The 26,319-nt window shown below is 37.1% G+C and overlaps 1 long non-coding RNA gene across 1 annotated transcript in view; it reads right to left on the bottom strand.

Annotated features, from left to right (window-relative positions):
* Nucleotides 1-515: 515 nt before the first annotated feature.
* The window catches only part of LOC116661987, a 37,386-nt gene continuing 11,582 nt past the window's right edge, over nucleotides 516-26,319 (bottom strand). The window contains exons 3-4 of the long non-coding RNA XR_004317948.1: nucleotides 9,434-9,512; nucleotides 516-739 (exon numbers count right to left, since the gene is read on the bottom strand). This is a non-coding gene — a long non-coding RNA (uncharacterized LOC116661987). The remainder of the gene's footprint in view (nucleotides 740-9,433; nucleotides 9,513-26,319) is intronic.

Below are 26,319 nucleotides of genomic sequence, written 5' to 3'. Positions count from 1 at the left end.
ACAAATGAACAAGGGAGTATCTAGAAATTCATACATAAAAGAGAAATCCATCCATTATGATGATCTCTCATGGAAATACCATAAATAAAACCACCATCTCCTTTTTGCCTGATTGCTCCAATTCACACTAGGGATGAAAGGAAACACTATTAAAGATGATACCTTCCCTCCAGAGAGATAAAAGGTAGGAGACGTGATCATACAGAGCACATGTGGAGGGGATTATCTTAGATGGAAGAAAGGGCACCTATTCCACTGCATTAGAAACGAAGGGAGGATGGGTGCTGTAACCAATTTCAAAAATGGATTTCTCTACCTTATGCGCTCAAGGTATTTGAGAACAACATCTTCCTAAATCATTGCCTGACCAAGCTATGTAGACACAGGGGAAACCAATAGGAAGCTAGAATTAAAAATTTGAAATTAAAAAAAAAAACTGAACAGAGATCTCAGTGGCTGCTTACCATGGAGTGAGAAATTACAATGCTAAAGCAAGGCAATTTTCTGGGGGAAAAAACCTCATAAAATTAAAACCAAATTCAGAATTGTTATAATATTATTTAAAATATCCAGTTTACAACCCAAACTTTTGAGACAACCAAAACCAAAGTGTGACACACACAAAAACAGGCAAAACTTACTGTGAGTTGGCCCAGATGTCATATTTACCAGACAAATCATTCAAAGCAACTATTATAAATATGGGCATATGTTGGAGGTAGAGTTTGGTTCCAGACCACTGCAATAAAGCAAATATCACAACAAAACAAGTCACAATGTTTTGGTTTCTCAGGGCATATAAAAGTTATGTTTATAGCACACTGTAGTCTTAAGTGTACAAAAGCAGTATGTTCAAAATAAGAATGTATAAACCTTAATAAAAAATATTTTATTGCTAAAAAAATGCTAACCCGGACAACAGAGGGTTGTCACAAACTTTCAATTTGTCATATATGCAATATGTGTGAAATGCAATAAAGCAAAGCATAATAAAACAAAGTATGACTATATGTTGAAAGAATTAAAGGAAACTATACTAAAATAATTCATGGAAAATATGACGACAATGACGTGACAAATAGAGTCTCAAGAGATAAACAGAAACTATTAAAAAAGACCAAATGGAAATTATGGAGATGAAAAGTTCAGTCACAAAATAAAAATTCACTATAGGGGTCCAACAGCAGATATGAGATATCAGAAGAAAGTATCAGTAGACATGACTATATATCAAGAGGAGTCCTTAATCTAAAGAGCAGAGAGAATATGATTTAGCAATTCAACTTCTGACTATTTATCTGAAGGAAACAAAAACACTGACATGAAAAGATACACGCACCTCTACGTTCACTGCAGCATTATTTACAATAACCAAGACATTGAATAAACTAAGTGTTCATTAAAAGATAAATAAAACATGATATATATATATAAAATAGATAAATGGAATGTTATTCAGCCATAAAAATAATGAAATCTTGCTATCTGAACAACATGGATGGACCTTGAGGGCATTATCCTAAGTGAAAGAAGTCAGACTGAGAAAGAAAAATACCATATGATCTCACTTAAATGTGGAATCTAAAGATGAAAAACAAAAACAAACAAACCAAAAACAAGCTCATAAGTACAGAGAACAGATTGGTGGTTGCCAGAGGCAGGGGTTGGCAGGTGGGCAAAATGGGTGAAGGGAGTCCAGTTATGAAATACATAATTCCTGGAGTTGTAATTTACAGCACAGCAACTGTAGTTAATAATAAATACTGTATTGTATATTTGAAAGTTGCTAAGAAAGTAGATCTTAAAAGTTTTCATCACAAGAAAAATTCTGTTAACTATGTGTGGTGAAAGATGCTAATTAGACATTGTGGTGATAATTTCATGCTATATAGAAATATTGAATCATTATGATATATACCTGAAATTAATATAATACTGTATGTCAATTATAAATCAATAAAAATAAATTTTAAAATTTGAAATAAGAGCAGAGAGAATAAAAAATGAAGAAAAATTAACACTGTGAACAACTATATGGAAACTAGGAACAAATATATGGAAACAAATTGGACAACCTAGAAGAAAAGGACAAGTTTCTTGAAACATACAGTCCACCAAGACTGAATCAAGAAGACATTGACCAGTTGAACAGACCAATCACTAGAAATGAAACAGAATTAGCAATAAAAACCTCCCTACAAACAAAAGTCCAGGATCAGATGGCTTCACTGGGGAATTCTACCAAACACACAAAGAACTCATACTGGTCCTTCTCAAACTCCTCCAAAAGATTGAAAAGTAGGGAGTACTCCCAAACTCATTCTATGAAGTCACCATCACCCTGATACCAAAGCCAAAGACTCCACCAAAGAAGAAAATTACAGGCCAATATCACTGATGAACAAAGATGCAAAGATCCTCAACAAAATATTAGCAAATAGAATCCAACAGCACATAAAAAAGATCATATATCATGATCAAGTTGCACTCATCCCAGGGACACAAGGATGGTTCAACATATGCAAATCAATCAACATGATACAACACATCAACAAAAGAAAGGACAAAAACCATATGATGATCTCAATAGATGCAGAAAAAGCATTTGATAAAATTCAACACCCATTGGGCAACCCACAAGCTGAAGAACAGTTAAGTCACAGAGGCCCTCCCACAGGAGTGTGAGCTCTAAGTCCCACATCAGGCTCCCCAGCTGGGTCCCAGCATCGGGAAGAGAAGGAAACCCCAGGACATCCGGTTTTGAAGGCCAGGGGCTTGGGTCCGGGAGCCCCATGGGACTGGGGAAATGGAGACTCCATTCACTCGGGAAGCGTACAGGGAAACTCATGTGCACCAGGTCCAAGGGCAGAGGCAGTGATTTCATAGGAACCTGGGCCAGACCTGCCTGCTGGATTTGGAGGGTCTCCTGGTGATGTGGGGGACAGCTGAAGCTCACTCAGAGGACATAAAAGCTGGTGGCAGACATTCCGGGAGTGTTCATCTACATGAGCTTTCCTGGAGGCTGACATCTTGATTGGATCATTAGCACCAAGACCTAGCCCCACCCAACAGCCTGTAGGGAAGCCTCAGGCCAAACAACATACAGGGTGGGAACACAGCCCCACCCATCAGCACACTTCCTAAGCCACAAAGGCCTCTAGACACAGCCCTACCCACCAGAGGTCCAGGACCAAGCTTCACCCAGCAGTGGGCAGGCACCAGCTCCTCCTGCCAGGAAACCTGCCTAAGCCCCTAGTCCAGCCTCATCCACCAGGGGCAGATACTAGAAATAAGAAAACAATAATTCCAAAGCCTGTGGAAGGAATCCACAAACACATAGAAAGATAGATATGAGGCAGCAAAGGAATGTCTCCCAGGCCAAGGCACAAGATAAAATCCCAAAAGAAGAAATAAGTGATGAGGAGACAGGCAATTTATCCGAGAAACAGTTTAAAGTAATGATGGCCAAGATGTTCAGAGAACTCAGGAGGAGTATACATGCAGAGTGAAGTTTTTAGCAAAGAGTTGGAAAATATAAAGAATACCCAGAGTTGAAGAATAAAATCACTGAAATGAATAACACACTAGAAGGAACCAAGAATAGACTAAATGAAGCAGAAAAATGGATCAGTGAGCTAGAAGACAGATTAGTGGAAATCACTACTTCAGAACAGAAAAAAGAAAAAAGAATATAAAGGAATGAGGATAGTTTAAGAGAACTCTAGGACAACATGAAGTGCTCTAAAATTCATATTATAGGGGTTCCAGAAAGAGAAGAGAGAGAGAAAGGATCTGAGAAAATTTTTGGAGAGATAATAACTGAAAACTTCCCCAACCTGGGAAAGGAAATAGTCACCCAAGTCCTGGAAATGCAGAGAATACCACACAGAATCAACCTACAGAGGAACACACCAAGGTACATAGTCATCAAATTGACAACAATTAAGGATAAGGAGAAAATACTAAAATTAGCAAAAGAACTCATATGGTATTTTGCTTTCTCTTTCTGGCTTACTTCACTTAGAATGACTTTCTCCAGGAGCATCCATGTTGCTGCAAATGGCATTATGTTGTCGGTTTTTATGGCTGAATAGTATTCCATTGTATAAATATACCACCACTTCTTTATCCAGTCATCTGTTGATGGACATTTAGGCTGTTTCCATGTTTTGGCTATTGTAAATAGTGCTGCTATGAACATTGGGGTGCAGGTGTCATCCTGAAGTAGGGTTCCTTCTGGATATATGCCCAGGAGTGGGATTCCTGGGTCATATGGTAAGTCTATTTCTAGTCTTTTGAGGAATCTCCACACTGTTTTCCATAGTGGCTGCACCAAACTGCATTCCCACCAGCAGTGTAGGAGGGTTCCCCTTTCTCCACAGCCTTTCCAGCATTTGTCATTTGTGGATTTTTGAATGACGGCCATTCTGACTGGTGTGAGGTGATACCTCATTGTAGTTTTGATTTGCATGTCTCTGATAATTAGTGATATTGAGCATTTTTTCCTGTGCCTTTTGATCATTTGTATGTCTTGGAATCTAAAAAACAAAAATAAACAAACAAACAAAAAAAAAAATAAAGTGTAAATACAGGACAGAAATAGACTCACAGACATAGAATACAGACTTGTGGTTGCCAGGGGGGCAGAGGGTGGGAAGGGATAGACTGGGATTTCAAAATTGTAGAACAGATAGATGAGATTATACTGTATAGCACAGGGAAATATACACAAAATCTTATGGTAGCTCACAGAGAAAAAAATGTGACAATGAGTGTGTATATGTTCATGTATGACTGAAAAATTGTGCTGAACACTGAAATTTGACACAACATTGTAAAATGATTATAAATCAATAAAAAATGTTATTAAAAATCAGCAAAAGAAAAGCAATGAATAACATACAAGGGAACTTTCATAAGGTTATCAGCTGATTTTTCAGCAGAAACTCTACAGGCCAGAAGGGAGTGGCAAGATATAAAGTGATGAAAGAGGGAAACTTAGAACCAAGAATACTCTATCCAGCAAGGCTCTCGTTCAGACTTGATGGGAGAAATCAAAAGCTTCACAGATAAACAAAAGCTAAAAGATTTCAGCACCACCAAACCAGCTTTACAGCAAATGTTAAAGGACCTTCTCTAGACATCAAACCAGAAGAAAAGAGATCAAAAAGAATAAATAGAAAAAAAAGAGACCTACAAAAGTTTGCTTTGGCTGTTCAGGGTCTTTTGTGGTTCCTTATGAATTCTGGAATTGTTTGTTCTAGTTCTGGGAGGAATGTCGTGAGTATTTTGATGGGGGTTGTGCTGGATCTATGGATTGCCATGGATAGTGTAGCCATTTTGATAGTGTTGATTCTTCCAACCAAGAGTACAAGAAATCTTTCCATTTCTTTGTGTCATTTCGGTTTTCAGAGTATAGGTAACCTCTTTGGTTAAGTTTATTTCTAGGTGTTTTGTTGTTTTTGATGTAATGGAAATGTCTCTGCCAGTAATAAAATTCTGGTTTTTGAAGTAAAAAAAAAGTGAATGAAGGGCCACAAATGGCAAAATATCCTTCTTTTTAATGGGTGAGTTGGATTCCATCATATATATATATATATATGCTGCATCTCCATTACCTATTCAACTATTGATATGCACTTAGGATGCTTCCATATCTTGGCAATTATAAATAATGCTGTTAATAGCAGGGTGTATGTATCTTTTTGAGTTAATTCTTATTTTGTGCTTGGCTTTATTCCTTTGATAACTATGTAAGTTTAAAACACTAAAGCTCAAAACTTTCTTAAAAACAATGAACAGTACATATATGTAAATTAAAAAATATATGTGCAGTATAAAAAAGATCTATCAAGCCATGAAAGACATAGAAGAAACTTAAAAGACATATTACTAAATGAAAGAAGCCAGTCTGAAAAGGCTACAAACTGTACGATTCCAACCAAATGACATTCTGGAAAAGGCACAGCTATAGAAACAATAAAAAGATCACGGTTTCTAGGGGTTTGGGGAGAAGGAGGGAGGAATGAATAGATGGAGCACAAGGGATTTTTAGGGCAATGAAATTATTCTGTATGATACTATAGTGGTAGCTTCATGTTATTATGCATTTGTCAAAATCCACAGATTGTACAACATCAAGAATAAATCCTAATGTAAACTATGGACTTTGGTTGATAATTATATGTCCGTGTTGGTTCATCGATTGTACCAAATATGCCACACTGATAAAGGATGTTGAGGGTAGGGGAGTATATATGTGTGGGTGGGGAGGGCTATGTGGGAACTCTGTATTTTCTGCTCAATTCTGCTCTAACCTGAAACTTCTCTAAAAAAATAGTCTATTAAAAAATTCAACACTCATTTATGATAAAAACTTTTACCAAAGTGGGTATAGAGGGAACATATCTCAACATAAAAGCTATTTATGACAAACACACAGCCAGCATAATACTCAATGGTGAAAATCTGAAAGCCTTACCACTAAAATCTGGAACAAGACAAGGATGCCTACTCTCACCGCTTCTATTCAACATAGTCTTGGAAGTCCTAGCCACAGCAATCAGGCAAGAAAAAGAAGTAAAAGGGATCCAAATTGGAAGAGAAGAGGTAAAATTGTCACTATATGCAGATGACATGATACTATATATAGAAAACCCTAAAAGCTCCACACAAAAACTACTACAGCTGATAAAAGAACTCAGCAAGGTAGCAGGATACAAGACTAACATACAAAAAACAGTTGCAATTCTTCACACTAACAATGAATTAGCAAACAAAGAAATTAAAGAAACAACTCTTTTTAAAAAAGCATCCAAGAGAGTGGGGGTATATAGCTTGGTGGTAGACTATATGCTTAGCATGCTCAAGGTCCTGGGTTCAAATCCCAGTACCTCCATTAAAAAAAAATAAAAACTAAAGCATAACTAGTAAACCATTTTTTAAAAATCACATCCAAAACAATAAAATACTTAGGAATAAATCTGACCAAGGAGGTGAAAGAATTACACATGGAGAACTACAAAACATGGATTAAGGAAATTAAAGATAACTTAAAGAAATAGAAAGATACCTTATGTTCTTGGATTGGAAGAATCAAAATCGTTAAAATGGACATACTGCCCAAGGCAATCCACAGATTTAATGCGATCCCTATCAAATTACCCAGGACATTTCTCACAGAACTAGAACAAACAATCCTAAAATTTATATGAAATCACAAAAGACCCAGAATTGCCAAAGCAATACTGAAGAAAAAGAATGAAGCTGGAGGTATAACCCTCCCAGACTTCAGACAATACTACAGAGCTATGGTAATCAAAACATCATTGTATGGCATAAAAAACAGACATATGGATCAACAGAACAGAATAGAGAGCCCAGAAATAAACCCACAGACCTATAGTCAATTAATCTTCAACAAAGGTAAGAACAGAAAATGGAGAGAAGACAGTCTCTTCAGCAACTGGTGTTGGGAAAACTGGACAGCAGCATGTCAATCAATGAAGCTAGAACACTCCCTTACACCATACACAAAAATAAACTCAAAATGGCTTAAAGACTTAAACATAAGACAAAACACGATAAACCTCCTAGAAGAAAACAGAGGCAAAACATTCTCTGACATAAATCTTAGCAATGTCCTCCTAGGGCAGTCTACCCAGGCAATAGAAATAAAAGAAAAATAAACAAATGGGATCTAATTAAACTTATAATCTTTTGCACAGCAAAGGAAACCATAAGCAAACCAAAACAACAACTTTTGGAATGGGAGAAAATATTTCCAAACAATGAGGCTGACAAGGGCTTCATTTCCAGAATATATAAACAGCTCAAACAACTTAATAACAAAAAAAAAAAATTCAATCCAAAAATGGGCAGAAGACCTAAACAAGCAATTCTCTAACGAAGATATATACAAATGGCCAATAGGTAAATGAAAAAATGCGCAATATCACTAGTTATCAGAGAAACACAAATCAAACCTACAGTGAGGTATCACCTTACACCTGTCAAAATGGCCATCATTAAAAAGTCCACAACAGTAAACCCTGGAGAGGGTGTAGAGAAAAGGGAACCCTCCTACACTGCTGGTGGGAATGTAGTTAGGTGCAGCCATTACGGAAAACAGTATGGAGATTCCTCAAGAGACTAAAAATAGCTTTACCATATGATCCAGCAATCCCACTCCTAGGCATATATCCAGAGGGAACTCTAATTCGAAAAGATACATGCACCCCGATGTTCATAGCAGCACTGTATACAACAGCCAAGACATAGAAGCCATCTAAATGTCCATTAACAGATGCCTGGATAAAGAAGTAGTGGTATATTTATACAATGGAATACTACTCAGCCATAAAAAAGAATGAAATAATGCCATTTGCAGCAACATGGATATTCCTGGAGAATGTCATTCTACGTGAAGTAAGCCAGAAAGAGAAAGAAAAATACCATATGTGATCACTCATATGCGGAATCTAAAAAAAAAAAATACAAAACAGAAACAGACTCAGACATAGAATACAAACTTGTGGTTGCCAGGGGGATGGGGGGTGGGAAGAGACTGGGATTTCAAAATGTAGAATAGATAAACAAGATTCTACTGCAGGGAAATATATACAGGATCTTGTGGCGGCTCACAGCGAAAGAGAATGTGACAATGAATGTATGTATGTTCATGTATAACTGAAAAATTGTGCTCTACAATGGAATTTGACACAACATTGTAAAATGACTATAACTCAATAAAAAATGTTTATATATAAAATAAATAAATAAATAAATAAAGGACTATGAACTCATCTACAAAACAGAAACAGACTCTCAGACATAGTAAACAATCTCATGGCTTCTGGGGCAGGAGGGTGGGAAGGGATAAATTTGAGAATTTGAGATTTGCAAATGTTAGCCACAATATATAAAAATAGATTAAACACAACATTGTAAACTGACTATACCTCAATAAGAAAAGATTTTAAAAGTTTCTTCTGTATAGCACAGGGAACTATATTCAATATCTTGTAATAATCTTTAATGAAAAAGAGTATGAAAACGAATATATGATGTATATGCATGACTGGCATATTGTGCTGTACACAAGAAACTGACACATTGTAACTGACTGTACTTCAACGAAAAAAGAATTAACAGAGTCTCAGAGATTTGTGAAATAACATGTGAGACCTAAATATACATTTAATGGGAATGCCAGAATTGGTGGAGAGAGAAAGGTGGAAAAACCCTTGAGAAAATAAAGGTCAACATTTCTGACATTTAATAGAAACATTACTATATATAGATCCAAGAAGCTTAACAAGACATGAGTAGGGTAAACAGAAAGGTATCCATACCTACATACATCACAGTCAAAGTGCTGAAAGACAAAGAGAAAATCTTAAAAGGAACAAGAGAAAAATAACCAATCACTTACAGGAGAATAAAAATATAATAGGTGACTTTCCACCAGAAACCATGGAGGCCAGACACAGTAGAGTGACACAGTCAAAGGACTGAAAGAAAAAAAAAAAAGTCAACCAAAATTCTATATTCAGTGAAACTATTCTTCAAAACCAAAAGGAAATAATGACATTCCCAGATAAATGAAATCTAAGAGGACTTATTGCTAGCTGAACTGCTCTATATGAAATTTTATGGGGAGTCCCATAAACTGAAAGGAAATTGTATCAGTCATTAGCATGAAAACATAAGACGCAATGCAAAGCACCAGAAATAGTAAATATATGAGTAAATACTATGTTCAGTTTTTATATACAAAAATATATAAGGTATATATACTTTTTCTTAGTTTTTTAAAATTATAAGATGGTTTAATAAAAAATCAAAACACTTGTATTTTTGGGTTTATAACATAGAAAGGTAACATATATGAAATAATAGGACAAAAGAGAGAGGAAGGGTGCTTTATTGGAGCAAAGTTTCTATATACTATTGCACTTAGATTAGTATTAATCTGTAGTAGACTGGTTTAATTAAAATGCATATTAAAACCCTCAGGGCAACCTCAAAGAAAATAACTCAAAAATAATTCAACATGGATGAATCTCAAAATAATTATCTGAGTGAAAGAACCTGGAAAGAAAATATATACTGCATCAACCCATTTATATATAACTCTAGGAAATACAAACTAATAAAAAATGATAGAAATCCAATTAGTGATCGCATGGAGATAAGGAGTGGGGGGAGGGGTGAGAGAGAAATTGCAAAGGGTCAATAGAAAAACTTTTGGGAAGTCATGGAGATATTCACTATCTTGATTGTGGTGATTGTTTTACAGGTGTACACGTGTGTCAAAACATCAAATTGTACACCTTTATAGTTTATTTTTTTAACATTTTTTATTGATTTATAATCATTTTACAATGTTGTGTCAAATTCCAGTGTTCAGCACAATTCTTCAGTCATTCATGGACATATACACACTCATTGTCACATTTTTTTCTCTCTGAGTTATCATAACATTTTGTGTATATTTCCCTGTGCTATACAGTGTAGTCTATTCTACAATTTTGAAATCCCAGTCTATCCCTTCCCACCCTCCACCCCCCTGGTAACCACAAGTCTGTATTCTCTGTCTGTGAGTCTATTTCTGTCCTGTATTTATGCTTTGTTATTGTTTGTTTGTTTTTGTTTTTGTTTTTTAGATTCCACATATGAGCGATCTCATATGGTATTTTTCTTTCTCTTTCTGGCTTACTTCACTTAGAATGACATTCTCCAGGAGCATCCATGTTGCTGCAAATGGCATTATGTTGTCGGTTTTTATAGCTGAGTAGTATTCCATTGTATAAGTATACCACCACTTCTTTATCCAGTCACCTGTTGATGGACATTTAGGCTGTTTCCATGTTTTGGCTATTGTAAATAGTGCTGCTATGAACATTGGGGTGCAGGTGTCATCCTGAAGTAGATTTCCTTCTGGATACGAGCCCAGGAGTGGGATTCCTGGGTCATACAGTAAGTCTATTCCTAGTCTTTTGAGGAATCTCCACACTGTTTTCCATAGTGGCTGCACCAAACTGCATTCCCACCAGCAGTGTAGGAGGGTTCCCCTTTCTCCACAGCCTCTCCAGCATTTGTCATTTGTGGATTTTTGAATGACGGCCATTCTGACTGGTGTGAGGTGATACCTCATTGTAGTTTTGATTTGCATTTCTCTGATAATTAGTGATACTGAGCATTTTTTCATGTGCTTTTTGATCATTTGTATGTCTTCCTTGGAGAATTGCTTGTTTAGGTCTGCCCATTTTTGGATTGGGTTGTTTATTTTTTCTTATTGAGTTGTATGAGCTGCTTATATATTCTGGAGTTCAAACCTTTGTTGGTTTCACTTGCAAAAATTTTCTCCCATTCCGTAGGTTTTCTTCTTGTTTTACTTCTGGTTTCCTTTGCTGTGCAGAAGCTTGTAAGTTTCACTAGGTCCCATTTGTTTATTCTTGCTTTTATTTCTTCTAGGAGAAAATTTTTTAAATGTATGCCAGATAATGTTTTGCCTATGTTTTCTTCTAGGAGGTTTATTGTATCTTGTCTTATGTTTAAGTCTTTAATCCATTTTGAGTTGATTTTTGTACATGGTGTAAGGGAGTGTTCTAGCTTCATTGTTTAACATGCTGCTGTCCAGTTTTCCCAACACCATTTGCTGAAGAGACTGTCTTTATTCCATTGTATATTCTTGCCTCCTTTGTCGAAGATGAGTTGACCAAAAGTTTGTGGGTTCATTTCTGGGCTCTCTATTCTGTTCCATTGGTCTATATGTCTGTTTTGGTACCAATACCATGCTGTCTTGATGACTGTAGCTCTATAGTATTGTCTGAAGTCTGGGAGAGTTATTCCTCCAGCCTCTTTCTTTCTCTTCAGTAATGCTTTGGCAATTCTAGGTCTTTGATGGTTCCATATAAATTTTATTATGATTTGTTCTAGTTCTGTGAAATATGTCCTGGGTAATTTGATAGGGATTGCATTAAATCTGTAGATTGCCTTGGGCAGTGTGACCATTTTAACAATATTGATTCTTCCAATCCAAGAGCATGGAATATCTTTCCATTTTTTAAAGTCTTCTTTAATTTCCTTTATCAATGTTTTATAGTTTTCTGTGTATAATTCTTTCACCTCCTTGGTTAGATTTATTCCCAGATATTTTATTACTTTGGGTGCTATTTTAAAGGGGATTGTTCCGGCTTCACGAGGGAATTCTACCAAACATACAAAGAAGAACTCATACCAGTCCTTCTCAAACTCTTCCAGACGATTGAAAAGGAGGGAATACTCCCAAACTCATTCTATGAAGCCACCATCACCCTGATACCAAAACCAGGCAAAGACACTACAAAAAAAGAGAATTATAGGCCAATATCACTGATGAACATAGACGCCAAAATCCTCACCTAAATTTTAGCAAATAGAATCCAACAACACATAAAAAAGATTATACATCATGACCAAGTGGGGTTCATCCCAGGGACACAAGGCTGGTTCAACATATGCAAATCAATCAATGTAATACATCACATCAACAAGAGAAAGGACAAAAACCACATGATCATCTCAATCGATGCAGAAAAAGCATCTGATAAAATTCAACACCCATTTATGATAAAAACTCTCGCCAAAGTGGGTATAGAGGGAACATATCTCAACATAATAAAAGCTATATATGACAAACCTACAGCCAGCATAGTACTCAACGGTGAAAAACTCAAAAGCTTCCCACTAAAATCTGGGACAAGACAAGGATGCCCACTATCACCACTCCTATTCAACATAGTCCTGGAAGTCCTAGCCACAGCAGTCAGGCAAGAGAAAGAAATAAAAGGGATCCAAATTGGAAAAGAAGAGGTAAAAGTGTCATTATATGCTGATGACATGTTACTATATATAGAAAACCCTAAAAGGTCCACACAAAAGCTACTAGAGCTGATTGAAGAATTCAGCAAGGTAGCAGGTTACAAAATTAACGTTCAAAAATCAGTTGCATTTCTTTACACTAACGATAAATCAACAGAAGAAGAAAGTAAAGAAACCTTTATAGTTTATTATGTGACAGTTATACCACAATAAAGCTGTTTTAAAAAAATGGGCATGAGGGAACCTTTATTGATAAAAGTTCTTGATCTGTGTTAAAAAAAAAAGTGTTCATATTCTGTGCTAATGTTTGTACAACTGTAAACATTTCCTATACGTTCTCTAAATTTAGGGTTATAATGGTTAAAAAAAAATTTGGTGTATTAACTATAAAGCAGTAGAACTGTTTAAAAACTACTAGATTTTTTTCCTCCTTTCTTGGTGATTTAGTAGCCAGCCTTATATGTTATGATCGGAGGAGGGAGTGACAAGTGAAGGAAAAGGTCTGATGAGACGCAAGAGGTTTTGAGAAGCTGTGTGCAGAATGGAAGAGAGTACTTCCCACAGAAACACTGAAAGCTTTCTAGGTAGCATTTAGGGCCCAGGAAGCACACAGTAAGTGCTCTATAAATGCCAATTAAAGGAGAAAATGATGCAGACTCATTTATACAATGAATACTTACTGAGCATTCACTATGTAACAGGCATTCTGTTAGAGACACTGATGAATTTCAGTTACTAGTTTCTGCTTCATTCACTTAGTATACATTAGAAGGTTCACTTTTGCAAACCCCAAATGGCTGTTCTATTATTTACTGTGTAAAGTGAAAACTTTTCAGTATTTTGGTATCTGCCTACATATATAATATATATGGCATTAATATACATTATGTGTTGTATATTATATATACTTTGAGCATTTTATCTTGTTTATACATTAATTGTTCAAATATATATTTGTATTATACACACATATTACAATAAAATAACCCAACCAATCTCAACCCTAGAAATCTTTTTATTCCATCAAAATGTCAATCTTTAGCTGTACTTTTTTAGCCATTTTAAAACTTTTCCTGGAGGAATAGGCAAAAGATGTTGAATTATTCAAATAGATGCTAGCATCTCACCCCCAATCAATCACTAGGTCCTGGTGTGAACAGAATGCCTCTGAGATTTCTGGACCTCACATTTCTGTACAGTGAGGATTTGGGGCTTCACAGCTGAGAAAAGCAGACATGGACCCTGCATTTAGGGAATTCACAATCACCTTGGGGAGGCAGACAGGAAATAATCTTCAACTGTGATGAGTGCACTGTGTGATGGGCCGAATTCAGCAGACTCTAGCAGCATATGGCAGAGGACTATAACATTGGTTAAGGGTAGAGTTTCCCCAAGTGACCAGTAAGTTCAGATGTAAAGGATGAGTAGGAGTTAGCCCAGTGTAGAGTGGGTGATGAGTTGTCCAGGCAGAGGAACAGCTTACATGAGATCCTGGGGGCCACAGAGAGCATTTAAGGAACAGTCTTCTTCCCTAGCCCCAGTAGCATCACAGAAGATATTGGTCTATGCAGCTGCCTCCCCTTCAAAACTATGAGGGCCCCAACGACTTAATGTGGATAAGTTAAAAACATGAGCAATGAGCCAGACCACTCGGGTTCATATTCTAGCCTCAGCCCTTGTTGGCAGTGGGACCTTCAGCAAGTGACCTGAGATGCTTTATTAAGTGCCTCTGCTTCTTCTATTGTGGAATTAGGAAAATTGTAGCACATACCTTAGTTCAGAAAATAGCTCGTAATGTTCCTATGAGGATTAAGTTAGGCACCAGGCAAAACCAGAGATTTTTAGCTGTTTTTCCTTGGATGGTTTCTCCTGATAAGTTTTATACTATCCTTAGCAGATTTAGTTTTCAAATTTATGAGCACACAAAGCCAAGGAAATGTAGCTAGTATCTGTGCATTAAAGGAGACATTATTAAAAGAGAGCATTTGTTGTTAAAAATAATAAGATAAAGACCCAGTTTTTAAAATAGTAGCACTTACGGTAGATATTAATCCAACTGTATCAATAATCATTCTAAATGTCAGTGATCTAAATACACCAATAAAATGACAGAGTGGATAAAAAACAAGACCCAACTATACATTATCTATAAGAAACCCACTTTAAATATAGAGACACAGACAGATTAACAGTTAAGTGGTAGAGAATGATCTATCATGCTAAAACTAATCAAGAAAGCTGAAGTAGCTATATTAATGGCTCTATTAATTTCAAAGGAAGTAGACTTCAGAGTAAGGAAAATTATCAGGGATACAGAGGGGAATTACATAATGATAAAGGGGTCAATTCTCAAAGAAACAGTCAATTCTCAAACAGGGGTCCATTCTCAAAGAAACAATTCTCAAAGAAACAGCATCAAATATGTGAGGCAAAAACTGATAGAATTGCAAGAAGAAATAGATGAATCCACTAATAGAGTTGGAGACTATATAACTGAAAGGTCCAAAAGGCTAAAAATTAGTAAGGATTTAGTTAAACTGAACAGCACCATCAATCAACTGGATTTAATTGACATTTATAGAATACTTAGTTTAAAAACAGCAAAACAAGTTCTTCTCAAGTTCACATGGAACATTCACCAAGACAGACAACATTATGTACCAGAAAACACAACTTAAAATAGTTAAACAAATAGAAAACCTATCAAGATCACAATGGAATTAAACAAAAATTACCAAATGGTATTAAACTAAAAATTAATAACAGAAAATGCCTACCTGGAAAAACCCCAAAATAGCTGGAGATCACTTCTTCTAAACACACTTCTTCAGCACATGTCTAAATAAACACTAAGTCAAATAAGATATATCAAATTTTTTTAAACATTTGAATTAAATGAAATTGAAAATACAACTTACCAAAATTTGTGGGATGTAGTAAAAGCAGGTCTTAGAGAGAAATTCATACCACTGAACGCATACATTAAAAAACAAGAAAAAACCTAAAATGAATTATCTAAGTCTCTGCTTTAGGGAGTTATAAAGAGAAAAGGAAATTATATTCAAAACAAAAACAAAAATAATAAAATTAGAGTAGAAGTCAATGAAATTGAAAACAGGAGATATATCGATAAATATAGAAAATCAACAAAACCAAAATCTGTTATCTGAAAAAGCCAGTACAATTCACCTGGCTAAACCTCTATCCAGGTTAACTAAGAAAAAAAGAGACAAGATATAAATTACTAATATCAGAAATGAAAAAGGGGCCATTACTACTGAGCCCATTGACAATAAAAAGAAAATAAAGGAATATTATGAAAAAATCTATGCCCACATATTTGACAACCTAGGTGAAATGGACCCATTCTTTGAAAGACACAATCTACCAAAACTCACATAAGGGTAGATAGGTAATCTGAATAGGCCTACATCTATTAAAACAATTGAATCAATAATGAATAGTTTTCCAAAACAAAAGGCAACATACACACATGGGTACACTAGTGAATTTTACCAAACATTAAAGAAAGAAATTACACCAATTCTCTATAGTCTCTCCCAGAAAACAGAAGTAAAGTGAGTATTTCCTAACTCATCTATCAGTCCAGCATTATCTTAATACCTAAATCAAAGATATTATGAGAAATGGATACAGATTACTATACATAAAGTAAATAAACAACAAGGATGTACTGTATAGCACAGGGAACTATATTCAATTTCTTGTAATAACATACAATGGAAAAGAATATAAAAAGAATATATATACATATGTATATGTATAACTGAAAAGCTTTACTAACATTGTAAGCCAACTGCAATTCAATAAAAAGTAAAATAAAAAAAAAGAAATGGAAACACAGGCCAGTATCTCTCATGATCAAAGATGCAAAAATCCTCAGTAAAATATTAAATAATTAAATCCAACAATTTATAAAAAGAATTACATACAACAGCCAAGTCAGACTGATTCTAGGTATGCAAAGCTTGTCCAACATTTGCAAATCAGTTAATGTAATCCATCACATCAACAGCCTAAAGAAAAAATCAGATGATCATATCAATAGATACAGAAAAAGCACTGAAAAAACTAAAACACCCATTCATGATAAAAACTCCCAGCAAATGAGGAAGAGAGGGGAACTTCCTCAACTTGATAAAAAAAATAACCACGAAATCCTACAGATAAAAATCAATGGCGAAAAACTACATGCTTCCCCCCTCAGATCAGACTGTCCACTATCACCACTCTTATTCTACCTTATACTGGAAGATCTAGCTAATGGGATAAGACATATAAGGACATAAAAGGTACCCAGATTGGAAAGGAAGAAATAAAAAGCTATCTTTGGCCACAGATGAAATGACTGTCTATATAAAAAGTTGTAAAGAATCAACAACAACAAAAAAAAAACTAGAACTAATAAGTGATTATTAACATTGCAGGATACAATATTAATATACACAATTCAACTGTTCTCTTATGTACAATGAACCCTTTGAACTGGAAGTTAAAAACACAGCAACATATACAATAATATCTCCCCCTAAATAAAGTGCCTAAGTAAAAAACTAACAAAATAAGAACAAGATCTATATGAGGAAAACCACAAAACTGATGAAAGATCAAGGAAGAACTAAATAAATGGAGAAATATTCCATGTACAGTATAGGAAGACTCAATGTTGTCAAGATGACGGTTTTCCCAACTTGGTCTACAGAATCAATGTAATCCCAATCAAAATAACAGCAAGTTAATTTGTGGATATCGACAAATTGATTCTAAAGTTTACATGGAAAGGCAAAATACCAGTACTGTCACAATACTGAAATGAACAAAGCTGAAACACTGACACTACCCACCTTCAATACTTACTATAAATCTACAGTAATCAAGACACTGTAATATGGGCAAAATAATAAATAACTACATCATTGGAACAGAGTTGAGAGCCCAAAAATAGACCCATATAAATATAGCCAATTTATCTTTGACAAAAATCTAAAGGAAATTTAATGGAGAAAGGATAGTCTTCTCAACAAATGATGCTGGGACAACTGGAAAGCCACATGCAAAATAAATGAATGGAGACACAGACATTACATCTTTCACAAAAATTAACTCAAAATGGATCACAGATCTAAATATAAAACACAAAACTATGAAACTACTAAAAGGTAACACAGGAAAGAATCTAGGTGGAGTTGAGTTTGGCAATTACATTTTAGATACAATACCAAACATAAAACTCATGAAAGAAAAAACTGAGAACTTAGAATTAATTAAAATTAAAAACTGTGCTCTGCAAAACACACTCTTAAGAGAATGAAAAGACAAGCCAAAGACAGAGAAAAATCTTTAAAACACATATAAATACAATAAAAGACTGATACCCAAACTATACAAAGAAAAAATCAACAATGAGTGAAAAAAGGACAATTAAATATGGGAAACAGATATGAACAAACATCTCACCAAACAAGATATACAGATGGCAAGTAAGCATGTGAAAAGATGCTAACATCATACTTATTGAGGAAATTGCAAATTAAAACAATGGGAAACCACCACAAATCCGTTAGAATGGCTACAATCCAAAACACTCCCAAATGCTGGTAAATCTGTGGAGCAAAAAGCACACTCATTCATTCCTGGTGGAAATGTAAAATAGTACAGCCAATCTGGAAGACAGTTAGGCAGTTTTTTACAAAACCCTTTAGTATTTACCCAACTGAGTTGAAAATTATATCCACACAATAATCTGCACACAGATGTTTATACCAGCTTTATTCATAACCGCCAGCACTTGAAGTAACCAAAAATACCCGTCAATACATGAATGGATAAACGAATTGTGGTACATCTATACAATGGACTATTACTCAATGACTAAAAAATGACCTATCAAGCCACAAAAAGACATGGAGGAACCTTCATTGCTAAGTTAAAGAAGCCAATCTGAAATGACTACAAACTGTATGATTCCAACTATGTGACACTATAGAAAAGGCGAAATTATGCAGAGAGTAAAAAAAAATCAGTGGTTTCAAGGGGTCTGAGAGGAAGGAGGGAGGAAAGGCTAAAATAGGTGAAGTACAGGAGATTTTTAGGCATTGAAACTATTCTGTATGATTTTGTAATGATAGATACATTTAATACATTTATAAAAACCCATAGAACTGAATAATATAAAAAGTGAAACTTATAATTTACAGACTTCAGTTACTAATAATATATTACCATTGGTTCAACAATTGTCACATGTGTACATTAACTCAAGATGTTAATAGCAGGGGGAGGGGGTTGTGAGCAGGTATATGGAGACTTTCTGTAATTTCTGATCATATTTCTTAATCTAAAACTGTTATTTAAAAAAGACTATTTATTTTTAAAATACAAAAAAAATTTTACTTCAATGCGAGATCTGTCCCTGAAAGGTTGGTCAAATAAACGTCCATGCATTCCACAAATCATGCATGTTTGCTGTCTTCCTGGCGCCAGTGTCTCCGTTCCTTGATTTCCCAATATGAAACATGGGGACTGTAAAAGCAACTATCTACTAAATAATGAAAAGCAGATTAGAAACTTTGAATTAGCATCTTTTGTTAATGTCCACTGTGCTTACTTCGGTCATGTTGTCTTGATGATCACCCAGAAATTATCTGCTGAAATTATCTGTCTGTTTCTGTGTCTTTATGTTCATTTATCTGAGAAGTCACTGAAAAATGGGACACTGTCTATGTCACACATGTTCACAGAATTTGCATGAAGCCTGGAACCCAGTGTACAGCAGGTGCTCAGTAAACATTCATGGTATAACTGTGGATGACTCATGATCCAACAGTCACCTAGTAAAATATGGCTATTATTTTATAAGCCACATGTTCACTGGGGGAAGTCCATGATAAATTAATGAATACAGACAATCACTGTACTCAGTTTACCTTCATGAACTTAGAAAAAGTTCATGTACTTGACCATTGCTCTGATCAGAGAAATATTTAGGACCAGCACATTTTGACTTCTTAATGCATGATTTCATAATACATTTGGGACACTGTTATTCTCTGAGCCTCTAATCTGAACTTACAGTTGGACTTGATTTCCTAATTCTCTGAAAACTTATCAAATACAAAATGATTAATTTTTAACATAGCTTCTCAAGTGGATTTTATTTTTTGGCTGGAGAAACAGTTGAACAAATATGTGTCTGATAATTTTATTACACCATTTCACAGAGTAAAGATGTATTTCATTCAGGTTTACACTGACAGCATCAAGAATGTGAATTCAAGGATGAAAGTTACGGTCATGAAAAGGTGAACACTCTGACCTTAACAAGGAAGATACAGCACTCCTGCCTTTATCCTGTTTGGGGATACTCCTTCTCTGTGATTTCTCTGGTCCGCTTCCCCTGTGTCCCTCCTTAGTATTCCCACTGTGGTTTGTACACATTTATATTTCAGAGTCTACAGTTTCTTTTTTGTTCTTTTTTATTTATCTGTCTGCTTCCAATACAAGATGGGGAAATCGATGACTATGATAGACCATGTATCATTGGCCTTTGCATACCCAGGGAACAGAATACTTCTAGAAATATTGTGGGCATAACTGAGCATTTACTGCCATAACAAATTAATATTTTACAGAGACTACAGGTAGGAAAAACCCCCACTTCCAACAGGGACTTGATACCGTGGATGTTAGTTTTGCAGACACCATTTCTGTGACCTTTGAGCTCAGGTTCCAAACAGACTCCTAGGCAACTGTGAGCCATTATGGGAGAATCCCCTCAACAAATACATTTGAGCAGTGCCACCTGGTATTTGGCAACACTAAAGGCATGGTCCATGAAAGAAATACCTGATAAGCTAGACTTCATTAAAATAAAAGACGTCTGCTCTGCAAATGACAATGTGAGGAGACTGAGAAGAAAAGCCATAGACAGGGAGAAAATATTTGCAAAAGACACATGCGATAGGGAATTGTTTGTTATCCAAAATATACAAAGAATCCTTAAAACTCAAAAATAAGAGATCTGTTGTACAGCATAGTACATAGAGTTAACAATAAATATTGTGTATTTTAACATATATAAAGGGGATTCATCTCATGTTAAGTGATCTTACACCCCCAGGACACAAAAAACTCCACGAAAGAGCACAAGGAAATTTTTAGATAACACCGAGATTCAGCCGAAGATATCACAGGTGCATGCATGTGATCAAACTCATCAAAATATATTCATTAAATACGTGCATTTTTGCATATCGGTTATACCTCAATAAAGCTTTTTTTAAAAGCCCAATTTAAAAAAAAATCTGTAGAATCTACTTACCAAACAAGATGTACACATGGCAAAGAAGCTTATGAAAAGATGTACAACAACGAGATACTATTACACACCTATTAGGAAAGCCAATTCCAAAACACTGACATGAAATGTTGGCAAGGGTATCAAATAAGAGGAACTCTCCCGCATCACTGGAAGGAATGCAAAATGGTGCAGCTGGTTTGGAAAACAGTTTGGGACTTTCTTACAAAACCAAACTTATTCTTGCCACAGGATCCAGCAGTCATGAGCCTTGATATTTACCCAAATGAACTGAAAACATATCCACACAAAAACCTGCATGCAAATATTTATAACAACTTAATGCCCAGTCAAAACGTGGAAGCAATAAATATGCTCTGGTAGGTGACTGAAGGAATAAACTGTGGGACATCCAGACAATGAAACATTATTCAGGGTAACAGGAAAGGAACTCTCAAGACATGGAAAGACATGGAAGGAACGTAAGCGCCTACTATTTAATAACATTCATGATTTTAGTCTGCAGCATTAGACACTTTGATACATTTTCTCAGATGTTTGAATCCCCATTTCCCTGAAAAGAACATTTTTCTTTTTAAATTTCAAAAGCTGTATTTCCCATGAGCTAATGCCACTGCTAGGGCTGCCAGTGGCCAGGCCCTGGCACAGAAGCACTAAGGAGCTGAGAGGAAAGGAGAAGAATGAGCAGGCAGAGCAGGGAACAGCCTGATTGCATCCCTGCTCCAGGAGCCCAGAAGGATAAGGGCCACACGATAAAGGTAAAGAGTAACATGTGGTCCTCTCTGGTCAGACTAGGCCCTAGCAGGGGCCTGAGAGGTGAGAGGGCTGAGGGGGAGGCTCTGCCCTCGGGCCCCAAGCTTTTGGCTCATCACATGGATGCAGTGATGCAGCGAAAAGCAAAGCAAGGAGAAAGAGCAGTCAACCTGGGAATCCCCAACTCCTAGGAGCTGCCCTGGTCCTTGTTGTTTAGGAGGTCAAACCACAGGCTGCATCCCGGGAAAGGTCTACCAACTGCACCTTCCCCAGCAGCTCGTGCTCTCTTGAAATACAGGAAGATGCTAAGTGACTCATTTTCGAGGTTTTTGCCCTGTAAATAAGGATAATCACTGAGCCTACGTACGCCCTTGGGCCACAGTAAGATTAAATGAGATGGTACACGTAACGTGTTTTGAGCAATATGATGGATGCAGAGAATATTCAAGAAAACTTAAGCCTCTTTAACATTTTTTATTTTCTAAAGAGTAAAGTACATCATTAACCTAGCTATTTCTGGTTTAAGTACTCAGAGCTTACCATATCACTGAGGTGCCCACCAGGAATCAGACTACATGCCTGTGTGGGCATGTAGTGGACAGAAAAGTTAGCATTCATCATGATTACTGTTATTAATCCCAGTATTTCTGATCTTCATGTCTGGCCTCTTATCCCTCCACTTAGCTGCCTTGGTGTGCTCCTGGGGCCAACCAGATCCTCACACTAACCTCTAGTAGGTACTAAAGTCACTAGGCTTCTCTATATGTTGTCTACATTGTCCACATAGAATGGAAATATTTCTCACCCTTCCTTCTGACTAGTACAGTGTGTTCTGGTAGAGGGGCGAGGAAGTGCCCTACATGATGACCATGGGGAATGGGTTTAAATCTCTCTTTAAGAAGTAAATACACAGGCTCAGAGAGGTAGAGAGACTTGCCCCAAATCACGAATCTGTAAGAGGTGTCACATGGAACATCTCACAGCACCACCCATGGCTTGCTGCTAACCTGAGCTGGTCCAGGTGTACCAGAGTACACTGTCATCAAGGACCATCTTCCTAACTGGACTATGACTCACTGAATGTAGAGAACACCGCTTAGGTCGATGTCTACCCTGGCATCTAATTCACTCCCAAGCACACAATAGGTACCCAAGAGCCTACTGGGGAGAGGGTTTGTCCCTTTAACCTGGAAAGAGGGATCACCTTTCAACATGTCAAGAGCCTCTAGAAACAAGTTATATGAAGTGGTTTCTAAGTGCATACTAAAAGCTCAAAGCAGAGATGTGATGCCATAAAGTCGAAAAAAAAAAAAAAACTAAACTAGACGGTCTGGGGCAGTTTCCATAGACGGTACGTGAAGCTATAACTAGCAGCAAGGAAGAGCTACTAACCATCCATCAAGGATAGCAGATTTCCCTCTCAAGGACACACAGCTGTGGTCACGGAGTGGGGCACCATGCGCTCTGGGGTTTTAGTAACATTTGATTTCATTGTTTTAGAGAGTGGCTACATAGCTTTTTCCACTATAATTGTTCATTATTAATCTCTGTATATGTATTTTATGCACTTTTATATGCAGGTACGTATTATTACAAAATTAAAACCAACAATAGACAAAGAAGATCCCAGGAACGTGAAACATGAGATTTGAATAAAGGTATTAATGGCTTACATGAAGATGTTATCAGTCACTAGGGGCTGGTTGGTCACCCATGACATAAAATACTTTTAATACTCATGTAAGCAGGTATGTGTAAAACCATCTCTACCAAGGCACTGTATATCTGGTCCCTTTGTCAAAGTGTTACCTAGTGTGACACAGACAGACATACTAGAAGATGATTAGCCTTGTGTCATTAACAGACAAAGAGATTCTATGCAGGATGTCAACCCTTCCCTGATTTTCTGTCCTCTAAATTACCCTAATCTGTTCCTTTTCACTCTGTAACAACTGAGTACCCGAATTCAGGCCCCTATCAGGTACACACACACACACACACACACACACACGCTTACATCTGATCTCACCAGTGTACTGATTTGTCTCAGGGGACCTTGAGATTGACTCCTCACATCCATTTCATGTCACATTCATCTAAGCCAGGCATGACAAACCCAATGTCCTTGACAAACACTGACTTTGCGTTGGTCATATGAGCAAATTCAGTGCCACATGCTGGGGTTGACCTGGGGGGATGTGTTCTGAAAAGTAATGTGTCACAGTTTTCTTTCTCATGGAAAGGGACACTGGAGGATATTTTCCCTTTCTGCCTAAATATTACCTTCCCTAGATATAAGCCATGGAGCTGTTACAAACATCTAAGGACCAGTACGATGAGGACACTGAGGTGGCAGAGAAAGGAAAGGGTAAGAATCTGGGCCCTAGATGACACCCCTGACCGAGAGTTCTCCATGCCTAGCACCCACCCTACTTTGGACCACCGGTCTACTTGGAGAATGGACCAAATATTTCCAACTAACAGCTACCTGCAGGCACTACTGTTGGCCCTGAAGATACTGTAGCAAACAAAACAGACAACTAACAATGCCGTCAGAGAACTCAAATTTTGGGTAATTCTACAAACAATAAAGAAAATTAGTAAATTATATTGCATGTAAGAATGTTATAATGCAATGGAAAACAAATTAGAGCAAGTTAGGAAAGATTTAGAATGCTGAAGAATTAGCGTGTTTACGTGGTCAGGGGAGTTCTTGCTCAGAAAGTGATACCTGAGTAAAGACTTGAAGGTGTTGATGGGATGAGTCATTAAATACCTGCAGGAAAACCATTGAAAGCACAGAGAACAGCCAGTGCAGGAGCGTACACGTAAGCGTGACTGTCAAAGTTAAGGTAGATGCGGAGGGACCCAGTGGGAGTGTAGCTGGATTTTAGTGAAATGGCACAAAATCAATTCATGTTCAAACTGTAGTCCACTTAAATATTACATGGTATTGCAATGATCCAGGGAAGAACTTGCTCTAGTTTAAAATCAAGTAGATCAGTGGAGGAGGCAGAACTGTTCTTTTTCGCAACTTCCTTAGAACACGGAAGCAACAGGATTTCTCGAAGGACTTAACGGCAAGACTGACCTCAATATTTTTGAGCCGCTATTGATAAGTGAGCCTCTAGAAGGATAATGTTAATGTCACCTGAGATGAGGAAGAACACAAGTAGATAAAGGGAGTGAGAGGAAACAAGCTCATATCTTACATGGTCAAAATCTAATGTCTATTAAACATCAATGTGGACCTGCCAAGTGGACAGTGGCAATAGAGTCTGGAGTTTAAGGTGGAAATCGACACTGGGGAGAGAAGAGGGTACAGATGGCACGTAATGCCACAGTGCTGGATGGGTGACCGAGGGAATGAGTGTAGGCAGGGAAGAGAAGGGGACAAGGATTCAGTTCTGAGGCTTGTCCCTGTCAAGAGGTCACGAGGAAAAGAGGAGAAACAGCCAAGCAGACTGAGGAGTTACAGCGAGTGAGGTCAGAGAACAACCAGGAAAGTAATGTCCTGGAGCCCAGGTGTGTATGTGGCAACTTGACTGGATCACAGGGTGTCCAAACAATTGGCTGAACATCATTTCTGGGGTGCCTGTGAGGCTGTTTCCGGGGGAAATTAACATTGGAATCTGGGGAGGCAGTATAGGAATTCACCCTCCCGCCGGGCAGGCGTCATCCAATCTGCTGAGGGCCTGCATAGAACAGAAATGTGAGGAAGGAAGAACTCGGCCCTTCCTGCCCGACTGAATGACCTGGGACACTGCTCTTCTCCTGTCCTCGAAGCTACTGATTCTCAGGGCTGCAGACCCCGACTGGAGTCTACATCATTGGCTCCATTGCTTCCTGGGCCTTTCGAGGCCATCTGAATTACACCACCAGCTTTTCCGGGACTGCAGCTTGCAGACACCAGGTCAGGGGACTTCTCAGCCTCCACAGTTGCCTGCGCCAATTCCCTTAAATAAATCCCTTCCCGTCTAGATCTCGTACATTTTCCACGTCTCTAGGGAATGCTGAGTAATATACCAGGGGAGAAAGTAGTTCCAGGTGGAGGGAGTGATTAGCTCTGTCCAAAAACATGGATAGGTCAGTTAGGAGAGGACCAGGTGACAACCATTGGATTTGGGAACACTGATGTCATTGTTACCTTGAGCACACAGTTTCAGTTTAGATGAAGACATACACGCCTGATCAGAGAGGGACTGAGACAGATGGGCCGAGAGGAACTGGAGACAGTGGGGGTAGACAGCTCTCTGTAGGAGGTTTCCTTCCAGGAGAGGATAAATGGCCCTATGAGTGCTAACAGCCACTGAGCTAAAAAGAAGGTATTCTGTCTTTTTCTTGTTTGGATTTGTTTTTAT

This window comes from Camelus ferus, chromosome X (assembly GCF_009834535.1).
Source record: "Camelus ferus isolate YT-003-E chromosome X, BCGSAC_Cfer_1.0, whole genome shotgun sequence".
Lineage (NCBI taxonomy): Eukaryota > Metazoa > Chordata > Mammalia > Artiodactyla > Camelidae > Camelus > Camelus ferus.
This window is presented reverse-complemented; position numbering and strand designations above follow the sequence as displayed.